Source organism: Lontra canadensis, unplaced genomic scaffold, assembly GCF_010015895.1.
Source record: "Lontra canadensis isolate GAN:19392208 unplaced genomic scaffold, GSC_riverotter_1.0 scaffold45, whole genome shotgun sequence".
NCBI lineage: Eukaryota > Metazoa > Chordata > Mammalia > Carnivora > Mustelidae > Lontra > Lontra canadensis.
This window is the reverse complement of record NW_022631039.1, coordinates 3,686,025-3,695,955: the sequence shown is the minus strand read 5'-3', so window position 1 is coordinate 3,695,955 and position 9,931 is coordinate 3,686,025. Positions and strand designations below refer to the sequence as shown.

Below are 9,931 nucleotides of genomic sequence, written 5' to 3'. Positions count from 1 at the left end.
TCTGGGGAGAAGAGAACATCATTGATCCCATTTACAAGGACTCTGAGGTATCCAAGGTGCCCATTAGGCAGCTAGAAATCCAGCTCCGGAGAAGAACAAAGAAGCTAGAAGTACAGATGCAGGGCTGGGCACTCCTGTATATGGGTCCAGGTTGGAATCCAGGCTGCGGTCAGATGGCCAGCGCGAGGATTGGGTGAGCCCTGAGTACAGCGGTGGGAGAAATAACAGCAAAAAGCCCCGGGACAGCAACTCGACTTCTCTTTTTAAAATGGTCTCAGTTGGGGTGCCTGGGTGCCTCAGTTTGTTAAGTGTCTGACTCATGATTTCAGTCTGAGGTCATGATCCCAGGGTCCTGGGATGGAGCCCCACGTCATGCTCCCCGCTCAGCTTTCTGCCCAGTTTTCTCCCTCGCTTTCTGCCCCTCCCCCTGCTTGCACTCACGCTCTCTTTCTCAAATAAATAAAATACATTTTTAAAACATGAAATAGAATAATAAAATGCGTTCAGTGAGGAGAAAGGGGTGCAGAGGACTTATCCAACATTCTGCATCGTCCTGGTGCTAGCCTTGTCATCCCTCCAGCATCACAAACCCTTCTGACCTTGCCTTGTTGAAGGGAAGGTGTCAGTGCTGATCATGAGCTGTCCCCATGCCCACTGGCTGCCCTTCCCTGCTCAGCCCAGACCCTGACAATTACACTTCTCGGGCTCCTTTGCCAACTGGCTTCTGGTTAATTTCTGCCGAAGAAAGGCACTGGCAGGAGACCGGAGGGCGGAGAGCAGTTCCTCTCCCGCTCCCTCCCCATCTCTGCCTTCTGCAGCCTCTCACCAGACTTGTGCTTCCGGGTCCCACCAGGCACCCGGGTCCTGGGGTCTGACCACAGCCCCGCTCCCCTCTTCAGTCCCCGCAGCCTGGGCTGCTGTGCATCTGCGCATCCACCCACCAGCCCACTGGGCTCTTAAGCTTTCCCAGCACCTCACAATGACGTCCCAGGAGAATTCCTTCCATTGAACTGGCTGGGGCGGGCTCTGTTGTCCTGGCCGGTCCTGACTGATAAACACGTCATGATACTACATCACTTTCTCTCCCCCGAACCCATTTCAGTCTTCAGAATCCCATTCAGGCTGGGATTATCCAAGCTGATATTAACAAAAGCTTCCATTTAAAAATTAAGGGGCAACGTAATTTTAAAAGAAGCGTTCATGAAGATAAAGGCTGAAATAAATAAATTGTAAAACATAAAGCAGGAGAATGATAATTTCGTTCAAATGCATTTTTTTAAATAAGACTTCTAAAATAAACTTTTGACAAATATAATGAAGGGAACATTTTTAATTAGAAATGAGGAAGGAGATAAGATAAAATATAGAAAATTGATTTTTGTCCTCCAAATCCAAAGAGGATATTGTTGGCTAATAAATAGAAATCTTCAATGAAATAAATAATTTCTAGAAAAGTAGAGATTACTAAAAATAACTCAAGAAATATAAATCTAAGCAGAATAATAACCAAGGAAGAAGTTGAAGAAATGATCGGATAACAACCTAAAAAATGTAGTTGGTCCCAGCATTTTCACAAGAATAATTTTCATACTTTTCAGAAACAGATCATTTGGATGTTGTGTAAAACATCCAGAGTGCAAAACGAGATAAGAGTACCTTCATGTCCATTAGGCAAGCATGATCTTCTTCCTAAAGCCCGATAAAGGTAAAACACACAAAAAGAAAATTATAGACCCTTTTCCAAGTGAATATAAATAGGAAAAACTTAAATAAAACCATCACCTCTAAAAAGGAACTGGTTTTACTGTACTACTTTGGGTCTTTAGAGGGAAGATAAGTTCTAAGGTTTCTCAATAACGGTTTCACTGAGATAGAATTCTTACGCCATAAAAAATAGGGAACACCTTACAAATGTGTCATCTTAACACAGGGTCCAGGCTAATCTCTGTATCGTTCCCACGTTAGCATATGTGCTGTGAAAGCAAGCACAAGGGATAATAACTCTGTAAATTGGGTTGGAAGAAATTACAAAGGACGGACAGTTTGCTCGCTATAGAAATAAATAACCATTTGCTAAAGCTAGAACTAAAATCGAAGGGAAAGTATCATCTGGAGAAAACATTCGCAGCAAATAGAAAACAGGGTTCATGTCTCCATTATGGAAAGAGCTTCTGTACACTGACACCGAAAACTTAAATCCCTAATATGTGAACTGGCAAAGAACTGAAGGAGACTATTCATGAAAACAGAGAGGATATTCGTAAACAAGCATGTGGGGAAATGTTCCGCTCGGCTTGCAATCTGAGAAATGCCCACTCAAATGATGTTGTAGCATCCTACACCCGCCACCTCTGAGGAATTTCAGAAATCACTCGGTATGACAACACTGTGGCAGAACCAGTCCCCACACACAGCGTTGGTAGCCACATCAGCTGGCACCACCTCTTGGTGATCCATCTCGGGAACCATCTTGAAATGTCACAATGTATCCCTTTCCCCTAAGAGATTTATAAAGAATAAAAACTGAAGATACATAAGGTGTTCGTGGCCATGTCACTCTAAGAACTAAAGTAAATCATTAATTAATTAAAGAGGATCTAAAGCCAACAATAGGACTATTGAGGAAGGGTTGTAAACTATTGTTCGTAATTATAATAAAAGCTACAGTTTATCAACCTCCCTCAGATACATTACTTTTTAGTCCTGAACAGTCTCAGGAGGTAGGTAGGAATTACTAAGAATCAGAAAAAGTAAGCGACTTGCCCCAAATTGCACAACCAGTGGCTCTGGAACAACTGTTACCAAATCCCATGTTCTTGGGATGTGAAAAGGGGGTAATGAGTCTCTGCTCTGAGCCCTGGTTGCTCATCCATAAAAGAAGGTAATACAAGTACCTAAAGAGTGACTATGAACATTAAATGAGGCTCTTAAAAATGGCTGTAAAGTTCTTAGCACACAGCCAGGACTCAATTATTAAGAATAATGATGATATAAAGGGTTCCTGGGTAGCTCAGTTGGTCAAGCAACCAACTCTTGATCTTAGCTCAGGTCTTGCTCTCAGGGTCATGAGTTCAAGCCTCACATTGCGCTCCGCATTGGGCATGGAGCCTACTTAGAACAAAACAAAACAATACAAAACAAAAAAGGAGAAGAAGAGTTATAATAATAGAAAGTTGTACCAATCCAATGCAATTACAGCAATGTTAACACCACAAGTGGGCAAGGCTGAGACAAAGTAAGGAATAACAAAAATCAGCACAGCAGAGAAACTTCTCTTTTTGAACTATTTTATATTTAGTACACCAGGGAGAAATCTGGAGGGAAACAAGATGAGAAGAAAAGAAAAAAATCCTAAAAGGAACTGGCTTGTTGAAGGGAGCCTAGCATTAAATCTGGGATCACTGCATCTACAATCTTTGAAATATTAAATTCACGCCCATGCACCTGTTGGAGATGCCATGCCACAGGTGGGGACCACGGGTGGATCTGCTGTTTCACTAGCCCAAAGGACCAAAAAGGCATGTATTGGCCTCAGTAATATACTAAAGCTAGTGACTGTCTTCCTTAAAGATGACATTTTTTTTTTCTTAAAACAGAGACTCTGAAGCATCTCAAGAAAAATCTCTGGATAGTTGAGAATGGATCCAAGTCCACACCTAATGAACAGCATCATTCCAGGGTTGCTGCCTGGCGGTAAGGAGGGTCATCTGCAGGACCAAGGAGAACGTGGTTACGCCTCCCTTTGGTCATGTGGCCAGAATCCACCTTCAAGAGCGGGACAGACTTACTCACTGTCAGCCTCCAGTTGTAAATCTACGAATGAGAATAATTCCAACTACTGGGGAGACAGATGTCAGAGCAAGGAGGGAAGGAGCTAGAGGCATTCCTTGACTTTTCTTCCCCAGAATCAGCAAGGCCTGAAAATCTCCACCCACTACAAAGACATACATGGAAAGTTATACGGCTGTCAGTTCCCACACCGTCACAGGCTTGGGAAGGACAAATGGGATTAGGTGTAGCTGAGGGACAGACATGGAACCCATCCAGGCTGTGGTCTTGAGCTTGAATTATGAACTGTCTACGTGAGTCAGAACTTATGTGGCTAGTAAATAAGCTCCCAAACAAGAACTGACAAGTTCAGCAAAGGATATAAGTTGAGAAGAGAAATGTCAGGGGATGACCCAGAACCTGGCATGACCAGAGGCTGAATCACAGTAAACTCAAACCCCTATGGCCAAGTGCCTATTTCACCTTGGATGTCAAAGAGTCACCTCAAATTTAACGTGTCAGACACCAAGCCCCCCATCTCTGCCCTCACTGCTCTGCTGATAGCCTTCCCATCTCAGGTAAGAAACACCATCCTGCCAAACCCTCAGACTCTTCTTTCTCTCACATCTCATATCCAGTCCATCAGAATATCCCACCCATGGCCTCTATCTTCAAGATATACCCCAATCCCTCCTCTTCTCATCACCACCACTGCCACAATCCTGGTCTAAACCATCATCACCCCAAGCATGTCTTCTTGTTATAGTCTTTTAACTGGTCTCCATATTTCCACCTCTATACACCTCTGACTCTGTTCTCAACAGAGCAGCCAGAGGGACCCTCTGAAAACAGAACTTGGATGATGGATAACACCTTGAAAAAACAAATCCATCAAAGAATAAATTGATTTTGTCAAAATTAAGATCCAATCTTCAGAAGACATCGCTAAAATCAAATTTTTAAAAAAAGCCACAGACCAGGAGAAAATATTTGCAAAGCATATACCCAACGAAAGACTTGTATCCAGAATATGCAAAGAACTCTCAAAGATCAAAAATAAGGAAATAAACAACACAATTTAAAAACTGGGCAGGGGCGCCTGGGTGGCTCAGTTGCTTAAGCGTCCAACTCTTGATTTCAGCTCAGGTCATGAGCTTAGGGTCATGGGACCAAGCTCTGCATCAGGCTCCACACTCAGGATGGAATCTGCTTGTCCCTCTCCCTCTGTTCCTCCCTGCTTCCCCAGCTCGTGCCCCCTCTCTCTCTCTCTCAAATAAATAAATAAAATCTTTAAAAATAAAAATAAAAACTAGGCAAATGATTTGAACAGACCTCTACTACCCACTTATTAGAAATAACTAAAATTAAAATCACAGATCGTGCCATATGTTAGTAAGTATATGGAGCAAATGGATCTCTCAAATTTGCAAGAGGAGTTCCCACATTGGGAAGGTGTCTGATGATTTCTTAAGAAGTTAAACCTGTATCCACCATATGATCTAACCATTATACTCCTAGGTGTTCACCCCAGAGGACAGACAGCAGATACCCACACCAGACTTGTACAGGAATGTTCAGAAAAGCTTCATCGTTAATAGCCAAAAACTGGAAATAACCCAAAGATCCAGAGAAACTGGATAAACCAATAGTAGTATGCCCATTCAATGGAATAATGCTCAGCAAAAAACAGGAACAAACTCTTGGTACCACATGGATGAATCTTAAAACAATTATGCTGTGGGAAAGAGATCAGGCAAAAGAAGGGCACATACTGTATGATTCCATTCCATAAAATTCTAGGAAATCTATAATGACAGAAAGCAGATCAAGGCTAACTAGGGACAGGTGACAGGAGAGGAGGAAGGGAAGAGCAGAAGGGAGAAATCACAAAGAAGCATGAGGATATTTGTGGGAGTACTAGATATGCTGATTATCTTGATTGTAGTGATGGAGATTACATATATTTATATATCATAGATGTTATATAATATACTTTATATATGTATTATAAAATATATATATTATACATAAAATCTATGTTATACATTTTATATAATACATAGAGATTATAATATATTATATTGTATATTTATAGTTATATATTTATATTATAATATAGGTTATATATAATTCATATAGGATATATGCAGATCATATATTATGTATAATTTTGTATATGATTATATATGTGCATATTTATGTACTTATATATATATTTATATAAATATACACATGCCAGAAGTTCAAATTGCCATGGGCTACAGAAACAAAAGTAAATGAATGAGACTACACCAAAAGTAAAAGCATCTGCGTTAAAAGATCCAATGCCATCCATAGTGTGAAAAGGCAACCTATAGAATGAGAGGAATATCTATATATCTGATCTAGGATTAATATTCAATATATATAAAGAACTTGTACAATTGGACCAAAAAAAAAAAAAACTACACAAACAATCTAGTTAAAAATTGGGCAAAGGAGTTGAACGGACATTTTTTTTCCAAAGAAGGTATACAATGGCCAGCCAACACATGAAAAGATGTCCAACACCACTAATCATTAGGGAAACACAAATCAAAACTACAGTGAGATACCACCCCACACCCGTTAGTACAGCTACTACAAAAAAAATTAACAAATGTAGAAAACAGCAAGCCTTGGTGAGGACGTGGAAAGGTCAGAAGCCTAGCACACTGTCGGTGGGAAGGTAAGGTGGTGTGGTTACTGTGGAAAACAGTATGCTGGCTCCTAAAACAAATTAAAAATATAATGACCACATGATCCAGTAATTTCACATTGGGATTTATACCCAGAAGAATTGAAAGCATGATCTCCAACTGGTGCTTGTACACCGTGTTCATAGTGGCGTTATTCATAACAGTTAAACCACAGAAGCACTGACAGATGAATAAACAAAATGTGGTACATACAAACAATGGAATGTTATTCCTCTACAAGGCCTGAAATTCTGACATCTGCTACAATACAAATGAACCTTAAAGACATTAAGCTTAGTGAAATAAGACAGTCACAAAAAGACAAATTCTGTAGGATTCCACTTTGAGGAGATTCCTAGTATAGTCAAGTTCATATTCAAAAAGGGGGATGGGGGTTGCCAGCAGCTAGGGCAAGGGCGAATGGAGAGTTGTTGTTTAATGGGTGCAGAGATCTAGTTTTGCAAGTTGATATCAGTCATACAACATGAACGGTCTTAACACTAATGAACTATACACGTCAAAACAGTTAAGATGGCAAATTTTATTATGAGTATTTTATCATAATTAAAACAGTTTTTAATTATCAAATCGTACTCTCTAAATATGCATAGTTTACTACATGTCCCTGTTATCTCAATAATGCTATTTTTGAATTTTTTATTTCATTTTTTAAAACTAAATAGGATCATTTTCTTTCTCTGCTCCAAACTTTCCATGGGCTTCCCATCCCTTCAGAGAAAAAGCCAAAGGTGTTGGAATGAGGCCTTAGATGAGCTGGTCCCGAAACCAATAAGCCGCACCCCCTTTCTCTCACCCTGTCCTCACTCTACCTACCTGGCCTCCTTGCCCTTTCTCAAAGTCACCAGGTGCATTTACAGATCCCATCTGCTTGGCCTGGAAAGCTGTTCCACCAGGTAAAGTCACGGCTCTCTTCCTCACCTCTTTCAAGTCTTTATTCTCTGTGGGGCTTTCCCCCACATGGTATTTACAACAATAGTTTTCCCTGTCCCATAGGACCCCATGCCCCTTCCCTGTGTTATTTTTCTAGGTAACGTATTTCTTTTATCACTGTCGAATATACCGCATTTGACCTATTTATTTTATCTGTGTTTCTACCCACCAGAATTAAGTTCAGAGAGTCAGGGACCTTTTATGGATTTGTTCATTCATTATATTCCCAGCAACTGGTCCAGTGCCTGGCACACAGTACATGCTTGATAAATTCATGGAATAAAGGAATGAGTGAGTGAGTTAAAAAATGAAGTAAGGAAGGGACATTATATGACCTTGACAACCAGGTGTAAGAATCATTTATGAAGGCATCCTGACCCCCTCCATACAGCTGGACACGTGTCAAGCCTTACGGGGTTGGTTTGTTTGTTAAGACTTTATTTATTTATTTGACAGACAGAGAGAGCACAAGCTGGGGGAGTGGCAGGCAAAGGGAGAGGGAGAAGCAGGCTCCCCACTGAGCTAGGACCCGATCCCAGGACCTGAGCCGAAGGTCCTGACTGAGCCACCCAGGAGCCCCGAGCTTTATGGTTGAGAAAGCTCTCTGCACAGACTTGATCCTCTCTGACCCTCACAACAGTGCTCTGATACGATATCATGTCTTTCTTACATAGATGTCTTTCTTACATAGAAGTGGAGGCTCAAAAAAAGGCTAACTTGTTCAAGATCAAGGGGCCGTGAACGGCAGAGCCAGCCCTTAACCAAGAATTCGCCATTGGCCACCAAATCCCATGCTGCCACCCGTTCATTTTTTCAACTTTCCTAGTCTCTCATTTCATTCATGATGGCATTGCTGACAGACTTTAACAGTTCAGTAGTTAACCCTTGTGCCATAAATTTCTATTTGTCACATCGAAAACTCGATATTTTAGAGGGCTACCCTTCTGGTTTTTAAATGGAAATTGATGACACCGTGCACCAGAGTATAGGAGCTGCAAACCCTTTCCTGAATCTCTCCATCTACCTCGAGGCAACAATAGGAAAGTCAGAAGCACCCGGGGCTTTGGGCCCTCCCACTGCAGCGTGACACCATGAGACACTATCCCAGCATCGCCAGGTCTGGGCACTCCCCCACAATGAGAAGGTCGGAGGCTAGCTTTAGAGCCAAGATGGACAAAGAAAGGAGGGCAGCTGGAGACACCCATTTGCAGAGCGCACTCTCCCCTTGCAGCTCAGGGTGGCCTGATGTCTCTGAGCATCCAGAAAAGAACACAAACAAACAGATTTTTATGAGGTCTGTAACCCAATTGACAAAGGCGAGCTCTCTCAGCCTGGAAATGTCCCTGCTCTGAACCAGTTGCCTTGCCAACAAGCCACATGTTTCCACTCTGCAGAATCCAATTTCTGAGCAATGTGACAGTGACAGGTCCAGAGACATGATACACAGCTCCAAGGTACCTTTGAACACCTCCTGAATAGCTAAGAACAATGTAGGTCCCTGGTAGTACTTAGCAACATGGGACGGAGCCTGGGCAAACGCGATGCAGGTCACGCCCGGCCTGTGCGGCAGCCCCACCGACCCCACACCTCTGGGCTCCACTCTGACATCTTGCAGATTACGGATCAACCAAGGCTAAGCCAATTCCTTATCACCATCGTTAAAATCACTGCAGACACACAAGAGGGCTCCCTCTTTAAATATATGAGGTTATTTAATCTACATGACAACCTTACGAGGGAGGTTATTATTAGTATCCCATTTCTAAGGAGGGAATCGAGAGACATAAAAAGGGTCAGTAATGTACCCTAATTCACAGAGCCAGTATTTGAACCTAGTCCATCTTCTTCCAGAGTCCACTCCCTTAAAGTCCACCCCTCCGTTACACTGTCATTCTCTGATATCCCTTAAATGGCAATGCTGAGAGATTGTCTTGGTTATCTGCTGCTGTGTAACAAAACACCCCAAAGCTTCAGAAAGTCAAGCACCCGTCTTATTATGCCCAAGGACAGTGTGGTTCGGGAATCTGGACAGGACACAGTGGGGACAGAGTTCACAGAGTTCGGATTCAGGGGGAGGGGACACAGACCCCACCTCATGAAGAAGTTAGGGGTCATTCGTTTCAACCACCAGTGAGATCATTTAGTCCAAGCCCTTCAAGTTCTCGCTGGACAACTAGAGGTGTTAAGTGGTTTGTCCAAGATCATATAACTTTTAAGTGTTAGTGGCAGGAGAGACCCAGCACCTTCAGGCCCTCGCACTCTATGTCACTACTTCTCACTTGGCTGTACACTGGACCCCCCTTGGGTCCAGTGCCAATACCTCTGATTTGTTTGGAGTATGGCCTGGGAATATGGGGGTGTGTTAAAGCTCCCCAGGGACTTTCATATGCAACAGTGTGAGAACCATGCTCTGTGCACCCCCCCAAGATGGGGCCATGCAGATGACACTGACCACTGCTTCACTGTGGCTCAACGTTTGCAGGGTCCTTGCCTGC

General features: G+C 42.5%; 1 pseudogene; it reads right to left on the bottom strand.

Moving 5' to 3' along the window:
* Positions 1-1,889: 1,889 nt before the first annotated feature.
* LOC116876586 lies at positions 1,890-1,989 on the bottom strand (annotated as a pseudogene).
* Positions 1,990-9,931: the final 7,942 nt, after the last annotated feature.